We start from the raw sequence: 20,564 nt of genomic DNA, 5'->3' as shown, positions 1-20,564 counted from the left end.
TCCAGTCCCACAGTGATCACATTCCCGTCACACATGGATCACAGTCCAGTCACACAGGGATCGCAGTCCAGTCCCACGGTGATAATTGTCCAGTCACACAGGAATTATAGTCCAATCCCACAGGGATCACAGTCCTGTCCAACAGGGATCACAGTCCAGTCCCACAGGAATCACAGTCCAGTCCAACAGGGATTGCAGTCGAGTCCCACAGAGATCACAGCCCAGTCCCACAGGGGTCGCAGTTCAATTCCACAGGTGTCAAACTCCCGTCCCACAGGGGTCACAGTGCAGTCCCACAGCGATCACAGTCCAGTCCCACCGGGGTCACAGTCCAGTCCAACTGGGGTCACAGTCAAGTCCCACAGGGATAACAGTCCAATCCCACAGGCGTCACAGACCAGTCCCACAGGGATCACACGCCAGTCCCACAGGGATCACATTCCCGTCCCACATGGATCACAGTCCAGTCCCACATTGATCACAATCCAGTCCCACAGGGATAATTGTCGAGTCCCACCGAGATCACAGACCAGTCCCTCAGGGGTCAGATGCCAAACCACAGGGATCACAGTCCAGACCAACAGGTATCACAGTCCAGTTCCACAGGGAGCACTGTCCAGTCCCTCAGGGATCACAGTCCAGTCCCACAGGGTTCATTGTCCAGTCCCACAGTGATTACAGACCAGTGCCACAGGGATCACAGTCCTGTCCCACAGGGATCATTGTCCAGTCCCACCGCGATCACAGACCAATCCCACAGGATTCACAGTCCTGTCCCACAGGGATCACAGTCCAGTCCCACAGAGGTCACAGTCCTGTCCAAGAGGGATCACAGTCCATTCCCACAGGTATCACAGTCCTGTCCAACAGGGATCACAGTCCAGTCCCACCAGGGTCACAGTCCAGTCCAACAGGGGTCACAGTCAAGTCCCACAGGGATCACAGTCCAATCCCACAGGTGTCACGACCAGTCCCACAGGGATCACACCCCAGTACCTCAGTGATCACAGTCCAGTCCCGCAGGGATCAAAGTCAAGTCCCACATGGATCACATTCCCGTCTCACATGGTTCACAGTCCAGTCCCACATGGATCACAGTCCAGTCCCACAGGGATAATTGTCGAGTCCCACGGAGTTCAAAGACCAGTCCCATAGGGGTCAGAGTCCAGTCCCGCAGGGTTCACAGTCCAGTCCCACATGGATCACAGTCCAGTCCCACAGGGATAATTGTCGAGTCCCACGGAGTTCAAAGGCCAGTCCCATAGGGGTCAGAGTCCAGTCCCGCAGGGTTCACAGTCCAGACCCACAGGATCACAGTTCAGTTCCACAGGGATCACTGTCCTGTCCCTCAGGGATCACAGTCCAGTCCCACAGGGATCACAGTCCAGATCCACAGGGATCACAGTCCAGTCCCACTGGGATCATTGTCCATCCCACGGGGAACGCAGACCAGTCCCACAGGAATCACAGTCCTGTCCCACAGGGATCACAGTCCAGTCCCACAGGGGTCGCCGTCCAGTCCCTCAGAGATCAGAGTCAAGTTCAACAGGGAACATTGTCCAGTCCCACGGGGATCACAGACCAGTCCCACAGGGATCAGAGTCCAGTTCCTCAGGGGTAACAGGCCTGTCCCACAGGGATCACCGTCCAGACCCACAGGAATCACAGTCCAGTCCCACAGGGATCAGTGTCCAGTCCCACATAGATCACAGTCCATTCCCACATTTAATAATGTCCAGTCCCACAGATATCACAGTCCAGACACACAGGGGTCACAATCCAGTCCCACAGGCAACAAAGTCCAGTCCCACCGGGATCACAGACCAGTCCCACAGGGGTCACAGTCAAGCCCACAGGGATCACAATCAAGTACCAACAGGGATTACAGTCCAGTCCCACATGGATCATAGTCCATTCCCACAGGAATCACAGTCCAATCCCACAGGATCACACCCCAGTCACTCAGGGATCACAGTCCAGTCCCACAGGGATCACAGTCCTGTCCCACAGGGATCACATTCCCGTCACACATGGATCACAGTCCAGTCACACAGGGATCTCAGTCCAGTCCCACGGGGATAATTGTCCAGTCACACAGGGATTATAGTCCAGTCCCACAGGGATCACAGTCCTGTCCAACAGGGATCACAGTCCAGTCCCACAGGAATCACAGTCCAGTCCAACAGGGATCGCAGTCGAGTCCCACAGAGATCACAGCCCAGTCCCACAGGGGTCGCAGTTCAGTTCCACAGGGGTCAAACTCCCGTCCCACAGGGATTGCAGTCCTGTCGCACAAGGATCAGTGTCCAGTCCCACATGGATCACAGTCCATTCCCACATTGAATAAAGTCCAGTCCCACAGATATCAGAATCCAGACACACAGGGGTCACAATCCAGTCCCACAGGCAACAAGTCCTGTCCCACCGGGATCACAGTCCAGTCCCTCAGGGGTCACAGTTAAGCCCACAGGGATCACAATCCAGTCCCAACAGGGATTACAGTCCAGTCCCACATGGATCATAGTCCAATACCACAGGAATCACAGTCCAATCCCACAGGATCACACCCCAGTCACTCAGGGATCACAGTCCAGTCCCACAGGGATCACAGTCTTGTCCCACGGTGATAATTGTCCAGTCACACAGGGATTATAGTCCAGTCCCACAGGGATCACAGCCCTGTCCAAAAGGGATCACTGTCCAGTCCCACAGGGATCACAGTCCAGTCCAACCGGGATCGCAGTCGAGTCCCACAGAGATCACAGCCCAGTCCCACAGGGGTCGCAGTTCAATTCCACAGGTGTCAAACTCCCGTCCCTCAGAGGTCACAGTGCAGTCCCACAGCGATCACATTCCAGTCCCACCGGGGTCACAGTCCAGTCCAACAGGGGTCACAGTCAAGTCCCAAAGGGATAACAGTCCAATCCCACAGGTGTCACAGACCAGTCCCACAGGGATCACACGCCAGTCCCACAGGGATCACATTCCCGTCCCACATGGATCACAGTCCAGTCCCACATTGATCACAGTCCAGTCCCACAGGGATAATTGTCAAGTCCCACGGAGATCACAGACCAGTGCCACAGGGGTCAGAGTCCAGTCCCACAGGGATCACAGTCCAGACCCACAGGTATCACAGTCCAGTTCCACAGGGACCATCGTCCAGTCCCTCAGGGATCACAGTCCAGTTCCACAGGGATCATTGTCCAGTCCCACAGTGATTACAGACCAGTCCCACAGGGATCACAGTCCTGTGCCACAGGGATCACAGTCCATTCCCTCAGGGGTCTCATTCACATCCCACAGGGTTCACAGTCCAGTCCCACTGGGATCATTGTCCAGTCCCACGGGGATCACAGACCAATCCCACAGGATTCACAGTCCTGTCCCACAGGGATCACAGTCCAGTCCCACAGAGGTCACAGTCCTGTCCAACAGGGATCACAGTCCATTCCCACAGGGATCACAGTCCTGTCCAACAGGGATCACAGTCCAGTCCCACCAGGGTCACAGTCCAGTCCAACAGGGTTCACAGTCAAGTCCCACAGGGATCACAGTCCAATCCCACAGGGGTCACAGACCAGTCCCACAGGGATCACACCCCAGTACCTCAGTGCTCACAGTCCAGTCCCGCAGGGATCAAAGTCTAGTCCCACATGGATCACATTCCCGTCTCACATGGATCACAGTCCAGTCCCACATGGATCACATTCCAGTCCCACAGGGATAATTGTCGAGTCCCACGGAGATCACAGACTAGTCCCAGAGGGGTCAGAGTCCAGTCCTGCAGGGTTCAAAGTCCAGACCCACAGGTATCGCAGTTCAGTTCCACAGGGATCACTGTCCTGTCCCTCAGGGATCACAGTCCTGTCCCACAGGGATCACAGTCCAGACCCACAGGGATCACAGTCCAGTCCCACCGGGATCATTGTCCAGTCCCACGGGGATCGCAGACCAGTCCCACAGGAATCACAGTCCTGTCCCGCAGGGATCACAGTCCAGTCCCACAGGGGTCACAGTCCTGTCCAACAGGGATCACAGTCCATTCCCACAGGGATCACAGTCCAGTCCCTCAGGGATCACAGTCCAGTTCAACAGGGAACATTGTCCAGTCCCACGGGGATCACAGACCCGTCCCACAGGGATCAGAGTCCACTTCCTCAGGGGTAACAGGCCTGTCCCACAGGGATCACCGTCCAGACCCACAGGAATCACAGTCCTGTCCCACAGGGATCAGTGTCCAATCCCACATAGATCACAGTCCATTCCCACATTTAATAATGTCCAGTCCCACAGATATCACAGTCCAGACACACAGGGGTCACAATCCAGTCCCACAGCCAACAAAGTCCAGTCCCACCGGGATCACAGTCCAGTCCCACATTGATCACAGTCCAGTCCCACAGGGATAATTGTCGAGTCCCACCGAGATCAAAGACCAGTCCCTCAGGGGTCAGATGCCAGTCCCACAGGGATCACAGTCCAGACCCACAGGTATCACAGTCCAGTTCCACAGGGACCACTGTCCAGTCCCACAGTGATTACAGACCAGTCCGACAGGGATCACAGTCCTGTCCCACAGGGATCATAGTCCAGTCCCTCAGGGGTCTCACTCATATCCCACAGGGATCACAGTCCAGTCCCACTGGGATAATTGTCCAGTCCCACGGCGATCACAGACCAATCCCACAGGATTGACAGTCCTGTCCCACATGGATCACAGTCCAGTCCCACAGAGGTCACAGTCCCGTCCAACAGGGATCACAGTCCATTCCCACAGGTATCACTGTCCTGTCCAACAGGGATCACACCCCAGTACCTCAGTGATCACAGTCCAGTCCCGCAGGGATCAAAGTCCAGTTTCACATGGATCACATTCCCGTCTCACATGGTTCACAGTCCAGTCCCACATGGATCACAGTCCAGTCCCACAGGGATAATTGTCGAGTCCCACGGAGTTCAAAGACCAGTCCCATAGGGGTCAGAGTCCAGTCCCGCAGGGTTCACAGTCCAGATCCACAGGGATCACAGTCCAGATCCACAGGGATCACAGTCCAGTCCCACTGGGATCATTGTCCAGTCGCACGGGGCTCGCAGACCAGTCCCACAGGAATCACTGTCCTGTCCCTCAGGGATCACAGTCCAGTCCCACAGGGATCACAGTCCAGATCCACAGGGATCAAAGTCCAGTCCCACTGGGATCATTTTCCAGTCGCACGGGGCTCGCAGACCAGTCCCACAGGAATCACAGTCCTGTCCCACAGGGATCACAGTCCAGTCCCACAGGGGTCACAGTCCAGTTCCTCAGGGATCAGAGTCCAGTTCCTCAGGGGTAACAGGCCTGTCCCAAAGGGATCACCGTCCAGATCCACAGGAATCACAGTCCTGTCCCACAGGGATCAGTGTCCAGTCCCACATAGATCACAGTCCATTCCCACATTTAATAATGTCCAGTCCCACAGATATCACAGTCCAGACACACAGGGGTCACAATCCAGTCCCACAGGCAACAAAGTCCAGTCCCACCGGGATCACAGACCAGTCCCACAGGGGTCACAGTCAAGCCCACAGGGATCACAATCAAGTCCCAACAGGGATTACAGTCCAGTCCCACATGGATCATAGTCCGTTCCCACAGGAATCACAGTCCAATCCCACAGGATCACACCCCAGTCACTCAGGGATCACAGTCCAGTCCCACAGGGATCACAGTCCAGTCCCACAGGGATCACATTCCCGTCACACATGGATCACAGTCCAGTCACACAGGGATCTCAGTCCAGTCCCACGGGGATAATTGTCCAGTCACACAGGGATTATAGTCCAGTCCCACAGGGATCACAGTCCTGTCCAACAGGGATCACAGTCCAGTCCCACAGGAATCACAGTCCAGTCCAACAGGGATCGCAGTCGAGTCCCACAGAGATCACAGCCCAGTCCCACAGGGGTCGCAGTTCAGTTCCACAGGGGCAAACTCCCGTCCCACAGGGATTGCAGTCCTGTCGCACAAGGATCAGTGTCCAGTCCCACATGGATCACAGTCCATTCCCACATTGAATAAAGTCCAGTCCCACAGATATCAGAGTCCAGACACACAGGGGTCACAATCCAGTCCCACAGGCAACAAGTCCAGTCCTACCGGGATCACAGTCCAGTCCCTCAGGGGTCACAGTCAAGCCCACAGGGATCACAATCCAGTCCCAACAGGGATTACAGTCCAGTCCCACATGGATCATAGTCCAATCCCACAGGAATCACAGTCCAATCCCACAGGATCACACCCCAGTCACTCAGGGATCACAGTCCAGTCCCACAGTGATCACAGTTCAGTCCCACGGTGATAATTGTCCAGTCACACAGGGATTATAGTCCAGTCCCACATGGATCCTAGTCCGTTCCCACAGGAATCACAGTCCAATCCCACAGGATCACAGTCCAGTCCAACAGGGATCACAGTCCAGTCCCACAGGGATCACAGTCCAGTCCCACAGGGATCACATTCCCGTCACACATGGATCACAGTCCAGTCACACAGGGATCTCAGTCCAGTCCCACGGGGATAATTGTCCAGTCACACAGGGATTATAGTCCAGTCCCACAGGGATCACAGTCCTGTCCAACAGGGATCACAGTCCAGTCCCACAGGAATCACAGTCCAGTCCAACAGGGATCGCAGTCGAGTCCCACAGAGATCACAGCCCAGTCCCACAGGGGTCGCAGTTCAGTTCCACAGGGGCAAACTCCCGTCCCACAGGGATTGCAGTCCTGTCGCACAAGGATCAGTGTCCAGTCCCACATGGATCACAGTCCATTCCCACATGAATAAAGTCCAGTCCCACAGATATCAGAGTCCAGACACACAGGGGTCACAATCCAGTCCCACAGGCAACAAGTCCAGTCCCACCGGGATCACAGTCCAGTCCCTCAGGGGTCACAGTCAAGCCCACAGGGATCACAATCCAGTCCCAACAGGGAATACAGTCCAGTCCCACATGGATCATAGTCCAATCCCACAGGAATCACAGTCCAATCCCACAGGATCACACCCCAGTCACTCAGGGATCACAGTCCAGTCCCACAGTGATCACAGTTCAGTCCCACAGTGATCACATTCCCGTCACACATGGATCACAGTCCAGTCACACAGGGATTATAGTCCAGTCCCACAGGGATCACAGCCCTGTCCAAAAGGGATCACAGTCCAGTCCCACAGGGATCACAGTCCAGTCCTACAGGGATCGCAGTCGAGTCCCACAGAGATCACAGCCCAGTCCCACAGGGGTCGCAGTTCAATTCCACAGGTGTCAAACTCCCGTCCCTCAGAGGTCACAGTGCAGTCCCACAGCGATCACAGTCCAGTCCCACCGGGGTCACAGTCCAGTCCAACAGGGGTCACAGTCAAGTCCCAAAGGGATAACAGTCCAATCCCACAGGCGTCACAGACCAGTCCCACAGGGATCACACGCCAGTCCCACAGGGATCACATTCCCGTCCCACATGGATCACAGTCCAGTCCCACATTGATCACAGTCCAGTCCCACAGGGATAATTGTCGAGTCCCACGGAGATCACAGACCAGTGCCACAGGGGTCAGAGTCCAGTCCCACAGGGATCACAGTCCAGACCTACAGGTATCACAGTCCAGTTCCACAGGGACCACTGTCCAGTCCCTCAGGGATCACAGTCCAGTTCCACAGGGATCATTGTCCAGTCCCACAGTGATTACAGACCAGTCCCACAGGGATCACAGTCCTGTCCCACAGGGATCACAGTCCAGTCCCTCAGGGATCACATTCCCGTCACACATGGATCACAGTCCAGTCACACAGGGATCTCAGTCCAGTCCCACGGGGATAATTGTCCAGTCACACAGTGATTATAGTCCAGTCCCACAGGGATCACAGTCCTGTCCAACAGGGATCACAGTCCAGTCCCACAGGAATCACAGTCCAGTCCAACAGGGATCGCAGTCGAGTCCCACAGAGATCACAGCCCAGTCCCACAGGGGTCGCAGTTCAGTTCCACAGGGGCAAACTCCCGTCCCACAGGGATTGCAGTCCTGTCGCACAAGGATCAGTGTCCAGTCCCACATGGATCACAGTCCATTCCCACATTGAATAAAGTCCAGTCCCACAGATATCAGAGTCCAGACACACAGGGGTCACAATCCAGTCCCACAGGCAACAAGTCCAGTCCCACCGGGATCACAGTCCAGTCCCTCAGGGGTCATAGTCAAGCCCACAGGGATCACAATCCAGTCCCAACAGGGATTACAGTCCAGTCCCACATGGATCATAGTCCAATCCCACAGGAATCACAGTCCAATCCCACAGGATCACACCCCAGTCACTCATGGGATCACAGTCCAGTCCCACAGTGATCACAGTTCAGTCCCACAGGGATCACATTCCCGTCACACATGGATCACAGTCCAGTCACACAGGGATTATAGTCCAGTCCCACAGGGATCAAAGCCCTGTCCAAAAGGGATCACAGTCCAGTCCCACAGGGATCACAGTCCAGTCCAACAGGGATCGCAGTCGAGTCCCACAGAGATCACAGCCCAGTCCCACAGGGGTCGCAGTTCAATTCCACAGGTGTCAAACTCCCGTCCCTCAGAGGTCACAGTGCAGTCCCACAGCGATCACAGTCCAGTCCCACCGGGGTCACAGTCCAGTCCAACAGGGGTCACAGTCAAGTCCCAAAGGGATAACAGTCCAATCCCACAGGCGTCACAGACCAGTCCCACAGGGATCACACGCCAGTCCCACAGGGATCACATTCCCGTCCCACATGGATCACAGTCCAGTCCCACATTGATCACAGTCCAGTCCCACAGGGATAATTGTCGAGTCCCACGGAGATCACAGACCAGTGCCACAGGGGTCAGAGTCCACTCACACAGGGATCACAGTCCAGACCCACAGGTATCACAGTCCAGTTCCACAGGGACCACTGTCCAGTCCCTCAGGGATCACAGTCCAGTTCCACAGGGATCATTGTCCAGTCCCACAGTGATTACAGACCAGTCCCACAGGGATCACAGTCCTGTCCCACAGGGATCACAGTCCAGTCCCTCAGGGGTCTCATTCACATCCCAGAGGGATCACAGTCCAGTCCCACTGGGATCATTGTCCAGTCCCACGGGGATCACAGACCAATCCCACAGGATTCACAGTCCTGTCCCACAGGGATCACAGTCCAGTCCCACAGAGGTCACAGTCCTGTCCAACAGGGATCACAGTCCATTCCCACAGGGATCACAGTCCTGTCCAACAGGGATCACAGTCCAGTCCCACCAGGGTCACAATCCAGTCCAACAGGGTTCACAGTCAAGTCCCACAGGGATCACAGTCCAATCCCACAGGGGTCACAGTCCAGTCCCACAGGGATCACACCCCAGTACCTCAGTGCTCACAGTCCAGTCCCGCAGGGACCAAAGTCCAGTCCCACATGGATCACATTCCCGTCTCACATGGATCACAGTCCAGTCCCACATGGATCACAGTCCAGTCCCACAGGGATAATTGTCGAGTCCCACGGAGATCACAGACCAGTCCCAGAGGGGTCAGAGTCCAGTCCTGCAGGGTTCAAAGTCCAGACCCACAGGTATCGCAGTTTAGTTCCACAGGGATCACTGTCCTGTCCCTCAGGGATCACAGTCCAGTCCCACAGGGATCACAGTCCAGACCCACAGGGATCACAGTCCAGTCCCACCGGGATCATTGTCTTGTCCCACGGGGATCGCAGATCAGTCGCACAGGAATCACAGTCCTGTCCCGCAGGGATCACAGTCCAGACCCACAGGGGTCACAGTCCTGTCCAACAGGGATCACAGTCCATTCCCACAGGGATCACAGTCCAGTCCCTCAGGGATCCGAGTCCAGTTCAACAGGGAACATTGTCCAGTCACACGGGGATCACAGACCAGTCCCACAGGGATCAGAGTCCACTTCCTCAGGGGTAACAGGCCTGTCCCACAGGGATCACCGTCCAGACCCACAGGAATCACAGTCCTGTCCCACAGGGATCAGAGTCCAATCCCACATAGATCACAGTCCATTCCCACATTTAATAATGTCCAGTCCCACAGATATCACAGTCCAGACACACAGGGGTCACAATCCAGTCCCACAGGCAACAAAGTCCAGTCCCACCGGTATCACAGTCCAGTCCCACAGAGGTCACAGTCAAGCCCACAGGGATCACAATCCAGTCCCAACAGGGATTACAGTCCAGTCCCAAATGGATCATTGTCCATTCCCACAGGAATCACAGTCCAATCCCACAGGATCACACCCCAGTCACTCAGAGATCACAGTCCAGTCCCACAGGGATCACAGTCCAGTCCCACAGGGATCACATTACCGTCACACATGGATCACAGTCCAGTCACACAGGGATCGCAGTCCAGTACCACGGGGATAATTGTCCAGTCACACAGGGATTATAGTCCAATCCCACAGGGATCACAGTCCTGTCCAACAGGGATCACAGTCCAGTCCCACAGGAATCACAGTCCAGTCCAACAGGGATTGCAGTCGAGTCCCACAGAGATCAAAGCCCAGTCCCACAGGGGTCGCAGTTCAGTTCCACAGGTGTCAAACTCCCGTCCCACAGGGGTCAGAGTGCAGTCCCACAGTGATTACAGTCCAGTCCCACCGGGGTCACAGTCCAGTCCAACAGGGGTCACAGTCATGTCCCACAGGGATAACAGTCCAATCCCACAGGCGTCACAGACCAGTCCCACAGGGATCACACGCCAGACCCACAGGGATCACATTCCCGTCCCACATGGATCACAGTCCAGTCCCACATTGATCACAGTCCAGTCCCACAGGGATAATTGTCGACTCCCACGGAGATCACAGACCAGTCCCACAGGGGTCAGAGTCCAGTCCCACAGGGATCACAGTCCAGACGCACAGGTATCACAGTCCAGTTCCACAGGGAACACTGTCCAGTCCCTCAGAGATCACAGTCCAGTCCCACAGGGATCATTGTCCAGTCCCACAGTGATTACAGACCAGTCCCACAGGGATCACAGTCCTGTCCCACAGGGATCACAGTCCAGTCCCTCAGGGGTCTCAGTCCTATCCCACAAGGTTCACAGTCCAGTCCTACTGGGAGCATTGTCCAGTCCCACGGGGATCACAGTCCAGTCCCACAGGGATCATAGTCCTGTCCCACATGGATCACAGTCCAGTTCCACAGGGGTCACAGTCCTGTCCAACAGTGATCACAGTCCAGTCCCACAAGGATCACAGTCCTGTCCAACAGGGATCACAGTCCAGTCCCACAGGGATCACTGTCCAATCCCAAAGGCGCCGCAATCAGTCCCACAGGGATCACAGTCAATCCCAAAGGTGTCACATTTCAGTCCCACAGGGATCACAGTCCAGTCCCGCAGGGATCACAGTCCAGTTCCACAGGGATCACGTGCAGTCCCACAGGGATCAAAGTCCAATCCCACAGGTGTCAAAGTCCAGTTCAACAGCGATCACAGTCCAGTCCTACAGGGATCACATTTCTTTCTCACTGGGATCACAGCCCAGTCCCTCAACGATCTCAGTCCAGTTTCACAAGGATCACAGTCCAGTTCCACATGGATCACAGTTTCGTCCCACAGAGATCACAGTCCAAACCCACAGGGGTCACAGTTCAACACCACTGGGGTCACACTCCAGTCGCATCGGGATCACAGTCCAGTCCCATAGAGATCACAGTCCAGTCCCACAGGGACCACAGTCCAGTCCCACAGGGAGCGCAATCGAATCCCACAGGGATCACAGGCCAGTCCCACAGGGGTCGCAGTTCATTCACGCAGGGGTCAAACTCCGGTCCCACAGTGATTGCAGTCCAGTGCAACAAGAATCACAGCCCAGTCTCACAGGGATCACAGTCCAGTACAACAGGGATCACAGTGCAGTTCCACAGGTATCACTGTCCAGTTCCACATGGATCACAGTCCAATCCCTCAGGGATCACAGTCCTGTCCCGCAGGCTTCATTGCCCAGTCCAACGGGGATCACAGACCAGTCGTACAGGGATCACAGTCTAGTCCCACAGGGATCACAGTCCAGTCCCACAGGCGTCACAGTCCAGTCCCACAGGGGTCGCAGTCCAGTCTCACAGGGATCACAGTCCAGTGCCAAAGGGGTAACAGTCCAGTCCCACAGCTGTCACAGTCCAATCCCACAGGTTCGCAATCCAGTCCCACAGAGATCACAGTCCAGTCGCACAGGGATCACAGTCCAGTCCCACAGGGATCACAGTCCTGTCCCACAGGGATCACAGTGCAGTCCCTCAGAGATCACTGTCCAAAACCACAGTGATCACAGTCCAGTCCAGTCCAGTTCCACATAGGTCACATCCAAGTCGCACAGGGATTACAATCACGTCCCACAGACGTCACAGTTCAGTCCCACAGGGATCGCAGTCCAGTCTCACAGGTATCACATTCCAGTCCCACAGGGGTCACAGTCCAGTCCCACAGGGATCACTCCCCAGTCCCACAGGGTTCATAGTCCAGCCCAAAATGGGTAACAGTCCAGTACCACAAGGATCACAGTCCTGTCCCACAGGGATCACAGTGCAGTCCCACAGGTATCATAGTCCAGTCCCGCAGGGATCACAGTCCAGTCCCGCTGGGATCACATACCAATCCCACAGGTGTCAAAGTCCAGTCCCACAGGGATCGCCGTCCAGTCCCACAGGCGTCACAGTTCGGTCCCACAGGGATCACAGTCCAGTCCCACAGGGATCATAGACATGTCCCACAGGGATCATACTGCAGTCCCACAGAGATCACAGTCCAATCCCACAGGTGTCAAAGTCCAGTCTCACAGAGATCGCCGGCCAGTGCCACAGGGGTCGCAGTCGAGTCCCACAGGGTTGGCAGTCCTGTCCCACAGGGGTCGCAGTTCAGTCCCACAGGCGTCAAACACCGATCCCACAGGGATCACATTATTGTCTCACTGGGATCACAGTCCTGTCCCACAGGGTTCACAGTCCGATCCCACTGCGGTCATTGTTCAGTCCCACAGGGATCACAGGCCAGTTACACTGGGATCACAGCCCAGTCCCACAGGGTCACATTCCAGTCCTACAGGGATCACAGTCCAGACGCACACGGAATAGAGTCCAGTCCCAGAGGGATCAAAGTCTAGTCCCACAGGGATCGCAATCCATTCCGACAGGGATCACATTCCTGTCCCACAGGGATCACAGTCCAGTCCCACATGGATCACAGTCCAATCCCACAGGTGTCAAAGTCCAGTCCCACAGTGATCGCCGTCCAGTCCCACATGCGTTACAGTTCAGTCCCACAGCGATCACAGTCCAGTCCCACAGGGATCGCAGTCCTGCCACACAGGGATCACACTCCAGTCCCACAGAGGTCACATACCAGTCGCACAGGGATCACAGTTCAGTCCCACAGGGATCATAGTCCAATCCCACAGGCTTCACAGTTCAGTCCCACAGGGATCACAGTCCAGTCCCACAGGGATCACAGTTCAGTCCCACAGGGATCACAGTCCAGTCCCACAGAGATCACAGTCCTGTCCCACTGGGAAAACAGTCCAGTTCCACAGGGATCACAGTCCAATCCCACAGGTGTCAAATTCCAGTCCCACAGGGGTCGCAGTTCAGTCCCACAGGGGTCACACTCCAGTCCCACAGCAGTCACAGTCCAAACCCACAGGTTCACAATCCAGTCCCACAGAGATCACAGTCCAGTCCCACAAGGATCACAGTCCTGTCCCACAGGGATCACAGTCCTGTCCCACAGACGTCACAGACCTGTCCCACAGGGATAACAGTCATGTCCCACAGGTGTCACAGTCCAGTCCCAAATTGATCGCAGTCCAGTCCCACAGGGGTCACAGTGCAGTACCTCAGGGATCACAGTCCAATCCCACAGGGATCACATTCCAGTCCCTCAGCGATCACAGTCCAGTTCCACAAGGGTCATAGTCCAGTTCCACAGGGATCACAGTCCAGTCCCACAGGAATCACAGTCCGGTCCCACTGCGGTAATAGTCCAGTCCCACAGGGGTCACAGTCCAGTCCCAAAGTGATCGCAGTCCAGTCCCACAGGGGTCACGGTCCAGTCGCACAGGGATCACTCCACAGTCCCACAGGGTTAATAGTCCAGTCCCAAAGGGGAAACAATCCAGTACTGCAGTGTCCACAGTCCAGTCCCACAGGTGTCACAGGCAAGTCCCACAGGGATCACAATCAAGTCCCACAGGCGTCACAGTTCAGTCCCACAGGGATCACAGTCCGTTCCCACAGGGATCACAGTTCTGTCCCACTGGGATCACTGTACAGTTCCACAGGGATCTCAGTGCAGTCCCGCAGGGATCACGGCCCAATCCCACAGGTGTCAAAGTCCTGTCCCACAGGGATCGCCGTCCAGTCCCACAGGCGTCACAGTTCAGTCCCCCAGGGATCACAGTCCAGTCCCACGGGGATCACACTCCAGTACAACAGAAGTCACATAGCAGTCGCACAGGGATCACAGTCAAGTCCCTCAAGCGTCACAGTTCAGTCTCACAGGTATCACAGTCTAATCCCACAGGTATCAAATTCCAGTCCCTCAGGGGTCACAGTCCAATCCCACATGTATCACATTCCAGTCCCACAGGGGACACAGTCCAGTCCAACAGGGATCACTCCCCAGTCCCACAGGGTACATAGTCCAGTCCCAAAGGGGTAACAGTCCAGTACCACGGCGATCACAGTCCTGTCCCACAGGGATCGCCGACCAGTAACACATAGGTCGCAGTCGAGTCCCACAGGGTTGGCAGTCCTGTCCCACAGGGGTCGCAGTTCAGTCCCACAGGTATTACAATCTAGTTCCACAGGGATCACAGTGCAGTACCTCAGGGATCATAGTCCAATCCCACAGGGATCACAGTCCAGTCCCTCAGCGATCACAGTCCAGTATCAAAGGGATCACATTCCTGTCGCACTGGGATCACAGCCCAGTCCCACAGGGGACACAGTCCAGTCCCACAGGGATCACAGTCCAGTCCCACAGGGATCACAGTGCAGTACCTCAGGGATCACAGTCCAGTCCCACAGGGATCACATTCCTGTCCCTCTGGGATCACAGCCCAGTCCCACAGGGGTCACAGTCCTGTTCCACAGGGATCACAGTCCAGTTCCACAGAGATCACAGTTTAGTCCCACAGGGGATCACAATCCAGTTCCACAGAGATCACAGTGTAGTCCCACAGGGATCACATTACTGTCCCACAGGGGTCACAGTCCAGTCCCAAAGGGGTAACAGTCCAGTCCCACAGCAGTCACAGTCCAATCCCACAGGTTCACAATCCAGTCCCACAGAGATCACAGTCCAGTCCCACAGGGATCACAGTCCTGTCCCACAGGGATCACACTCCAGTCCCACAGACGTCACAGACCTGTCCCACAGGGATAAATGTCATGTCCCACAGGTGTCACAGTTCAGTCCCACAGGGATCACAGTCCAGTCCCGCAGGGATCACAGTCCAGTTCCACAGGGATCACAGTGCAGTCCCACAGCGATCAAAGTCCAATCCCACAGGTGTCAAAGTCCAGTTCAACAGCGATCACAGTCCAGTCCTACAGGGATCACATTCCTGTCTCACTGGGATCACAGCCCAGTCCCTCAACGTTCACAGTCCAGTTCCACATGGATCACAGTTGCGTCCCACAGAGATCACAGTCCAATCTCACAGGGGTCACAGTTCAACACCACAGGGGTCACACTCCATTCGCATCGGGATCACAGTCCAGTCCCATAGAGATCACAGTCCAGTCCCACAGGGATCACAGTCCAGTCCCACAGGGAGCGCAATCGAATCCCACAGGGATCACAGGCCAGTCCCACAGGGGTCGCAGTTCAGTCACGCAGGGGTCAAACTCCGGTCCCACAGTGATTGCAGTCCAGTGCAACAAGAATCACAGCCCAGTCTCACAGGGATTACAGTCCAGTACAACAGGGATCACAGTCCAGACCCACAGGTATCACTGTCCAGTTCAACATGGATCACAGTCCAATCCCTCAGGGATCACAGTCCTGTCCCGCAGGCTTCATTGCCCAGTCCAACGGGGATCACAGACCAGTCGTACAGGGATCACATTCTAGTCCCACAGGGATCACAGTCCAGTCCCACAGGTTCACAATCCAGTCCCACAGAGAACACATCCAGTCACGCAGGCATCGCAGTCCAGTCCCACAGGGGTCACAGTTCAGTCCCACAGGGATCACAGTCCAGTCCCACAGGGATCACAGTCCTGTCCCACAGTGATCCCAGTGCAGTCCCACAGAGATCACAGTCCAAAACCACAGTATTCACAGTCCAGTCCCACAGGAATCGCCGTCCAATCCCTCAGGGATCGCAGTCGAGTCCCACAGGTTTGGCAGTCCTGTCCCATAGGGGTCGCAGTTCAGTCCCACAGGGGTCAAACTCCGATTCCACAGGGATTGCAGTCCACTCCCACAGCGATCACAGTCCAGTCCCAGAGAGATCACAGTCCAGTACCACAGGGTTCAAAGTCCAGTCCCACATGTATCACATTCCAGTCCCACAGGGGTCGCAGTCCAGTCACACAGGGATCACTCCCCAGTCCCACAGGTTCATAGTCCAGCCCAAAAGGGGTAACAGTCCAGTACCACAAGGATCACAGTCCTGTCCCACAGGGATCACAGTGCAGTTCCACAGAGATCACAGTCCAATCCCACCGGTGTCAAAGTCCAGTCCCACAGGGATCGCCGTCCTTTCCCACAGGGGTCGCAGTCGAATCCCAGTTTTGGCAGTCCTGTCCCACAGGCGTCGCAGTTCAGTCCCACAGGGGTCAAACTCCGATCCCACAGGGATCACAGTCCAGTCCCACAGGTATCACAGTCCAGTCCCACAGAGATCACAGTCCAGTCCCACAGTGATCACAGTCCAGTCCCAAAGGGATCACAGTCCAGTCCCATAGATATTACAGTCTAGTTCCACAGGGATCAAAGTGTAGTACCTCAGGGATCATAGACCAATCCCACAGGGATCACAGTCCAGTCCCTCAGGTATCACTGTCCAGTTAAACATGGATCACAGTCCAATCCCTCAGGGATCACAGTCCTGTCCCGCAGGCTTCATTGCCCAGTCCAACGGGGATCACAGACCAGTCGTACAGCGATCACAGTCTAGTCCCACAGGGATCACAGTCCAGTCCCACAGGCGTCACAGTCCAGTCCCACAGGGGTCGCAGTCCAGTCCCACAGGGATCACAGTCCAGTTCCACAGGGATCACAGTCCTCTCCCACAGGGATCACAGTGCAGTCCCACAGAGATCACAGTCGAAAACCAAAGTGATCACTGTCCAGTCCAGTCCAGTCCCACATAGGTCACATCCAAGTCGCACAGGGATCACAGTCACGTCCCACAGGCGTCACAGTTCAGTCCCACAGGGATCACAGTCCAGTGCCAAAGGGGTAACAGTCCAGTCCCACAGCTGTCACAGTCCAATCCCACAGGTTCACAATCCAGTCCCACAGAGATCACAGTCCAGTCACGCAGGGATCACAGTCCAGTTCCACAGGGATCACAGTCCAGTCCCACAGGAATAACAGTCCAGTAACACAGGGATCACAGTCCTGTGCTACAGGGATCACAGTCCTGTCCCACAGGGATCACACTCCAGTCCCACCAGGATCACAGTCCATTCCCACAGGGATCACAGTCCAGTCCCACAGGTAGCACATTCCAGCGCCTCAAGAATCACATTCCCGTTCCACAGGGTTCACAGACATTCCCACAGGGATCACCGTCCGGTCCCACAGGTATCACAGTCCTCTGCCACAGGGATAACAGGCCAGTCCCACAGGGGTCGCAGTTGAGTCACACAGGGGTCAAACTCCGGTCCCACAGTGGATGCACTTGAGTCCCACAAGAATCACAGCCCAGTCTCACAGGTATCACAGCCAGTCCCAAACGGATCACAGTCCCGTCCCACAGGGATCAAAGTCCAGACCCACAGGTATCACAGTCCAGTTCAACATGGATCACAGTCCAATCCCTCAGGGATCACAGTCCAGTCCCACAGGCTTCATAGCCCAGTCCCACGGGGATCGCAGACCAGTCGCACAGGGATCACAGTCCAGTCCCACGGGGATCACAGTCCAGTCCCACAGGGGTCACAGTCCAGTACCACAGGGGTCGCAGTCCAGTCCCACAGGGATCACAGTCCAGTCCCACAGGGGAATCACAATCTAGTCCCACAGAGATCACAGTGCAGTCCAACAGGGATCACATTACTGTCCCACAGGTGTCACAGTCCAGTCCAAAGGGGTAACAGTCCAGTCCCTCAGCAGTCACAGTCAAATCCCACAGGTATCACTATCCAGTCCCAGAGAGATCACAGTCCAGTCCCACAGGGATCACAGTCCAGTCCCACAGGGATCACAGTCTAGTTCCACAGGGTTCACAGTCCAATCCCTCAGCGATCACAGTCCAATCCCACAGGGATCACAGTCCAGTCCTACAGCGATCACAGTCCAGTCCCACAGGAATAACAGTCCAGCAACTCAGGGATCACAGTCCTGTGCCACAGGGATCACAGTCCTGTCCCACAGGGATCACACCCCAGTCCCACTGGGATCACAGTCCATTCCCACAGGGATCACGGTCCAGTCCCACAGGTAGCACATTCCAGCGCCTCAAGAATCACATTCCCGTTCCACAGGGTTCACATACATTCCCACAGGGATCACCGTCTGGTCCCACAGGTATCACAGTCCTCTGCCACAGGGATCACAGACCAGTTCCACAGGGATAACTGTCCATTCCCACATAGGTTACAGTCAATCTCACAGGGATTGCTTTCCATTCCCACAGGGACCGCAGTCCTGTCGCACAGGGGGCACTTTTTAATCCCACAGGGATCACAGTGCAGTCGCACACTAATCACAGTCCAATCCCACAGTGATCAAAGTAAGTTCTTCAAGGATCACCTTCCAGTCCCACAGGGATCACAGTCCAGTTCCTCAGGGATCAAAGTCCAGTCCCACAGAGATCGCAGTTTAGTGCCACAGGGATCACAGTCCTGTCCCAGAGAGATCACAGTCCAGTACCACAGGGTTCACAGTCCAGTCCCACAAGTATCACATTCCGGGCCCACAGGGGTCACAGTCCAGTCCCACATGGATCACTCCCCAGTCCCACAGGGTTCATAGTCCAGTTCCACAAGGATCACAGTCCTGTCCCACAGGGGTCACAGTCCAACCCCACAGGATGACAGTCCAGTTCCACAGAGGTCACAGTCCAGTCGCATAGGGATCACAGTCCAGTCCCACAGGGATCACAGTCTAATCCCACAGGAATCACAATCGAATCCCACAGGGATCACAGGCCAGTCCCACAGAGGTCGCAGTTCAGTACCACAGGGCTCAAACTCCGGTCCCACAGTGATTGCAGGCCTGTTCCACAAGAAGCACAGCCCAGTCTCACAGGGATCACAGCCCAGTCCCAAAGGGATCACAGTCCTGTCCCACAGGGATCACAGACCAGACCCACAGGTATCACAGTCCAGTTCAACATGGATCACAGTCCAATCCCTCAGGGATCACAGTCCATTCCCACAGGCTTCATTGCACAGTCCCACACTGATTGCAGTCCAGTCCCACAGGGATCACAGTCCAGTCCCACAGGGATGACAGTCCAGTCCCACAGGAGTCACAGTCCAGTCCCGCAGGGGTCGCAGTCCAGTCCCACAGGGATCACAGTCCGATGCCACAGGGGATCCCAATCCAGTCCCACAGAGATCACAATGTAGTCCCACAGGGATCACATTACTGTCCATAAGGGGTCACAGTCCACTCCCAAAGTGGTAACAGTCCAGTCCTACAAGCGTCACAGTCCAATCCACAGGTATCACAATCCAGTCCCACAGAGATCACAGTCCAGCCCCACAGGGGTCAGAGTCCAGTCCCACAGGGGTCACAGTCCAATCCCATAGGTATCACCATGCAGTCCCACAGAGATCACAGTCATGTCCCACAGTGAGCAGATTCCTGTCATACTGGCATCACAGCCCCGTCCCACAGGGGTCACAGTCCAGTCCCAAAGGGTCACAGTCCAGTACCACAGGGATCACATTCAAATCCCACAGGGATCATAGTGCAGTACCTCAGGGATCACAGTCCAATCCCACAGGGATCACAGTCCAATCCCAAAGCGGTCACAGTCCAACCCCACAGGGATGACAGTCCAGTCCCACAGGAGTAACAGTCCTGTCCCACAGGGGTCACACTCCAGTCGCATAGGGATCACAGTCCAGTCCCACAGAGATCACAGTCCAGTCCCACAGGGATCGCAATCGAATCCCACAGGGATCACATGCCAGTCCCACAGGGGTCGCAGTTGAGTCACACAGGGGTCAAACTCCGGTCCCACAGTGGTTGCACTTGAGTCCCACAAGAATCACAGCCAAGTCTCACAGGTATCACAGCCAGTCCCAAAGGCATCAGAGTCCCGTCCCACAGGGATCAAAGTCCAGACCCACAGGTATCACAGTCCAGTTCAACA

This window comes from Pristiophorus japonicus, chromosome 23, assembly GCF_044704955.1.
Source record: "Pristiophorus japonicus isolate sPriJap1 chromosome 23, sPriJap1.hap1, whole genome shotgun sequence".
Classification (NCBI taxonomy): Eukaryota; Metazoa; Chordata; class Chondrichthyes; family Pristiophoridae; genus Pristiophorus; species Pristiophorus japonicus.
This window is presented reverse-complemented; position numbering follows the sequence as displayed.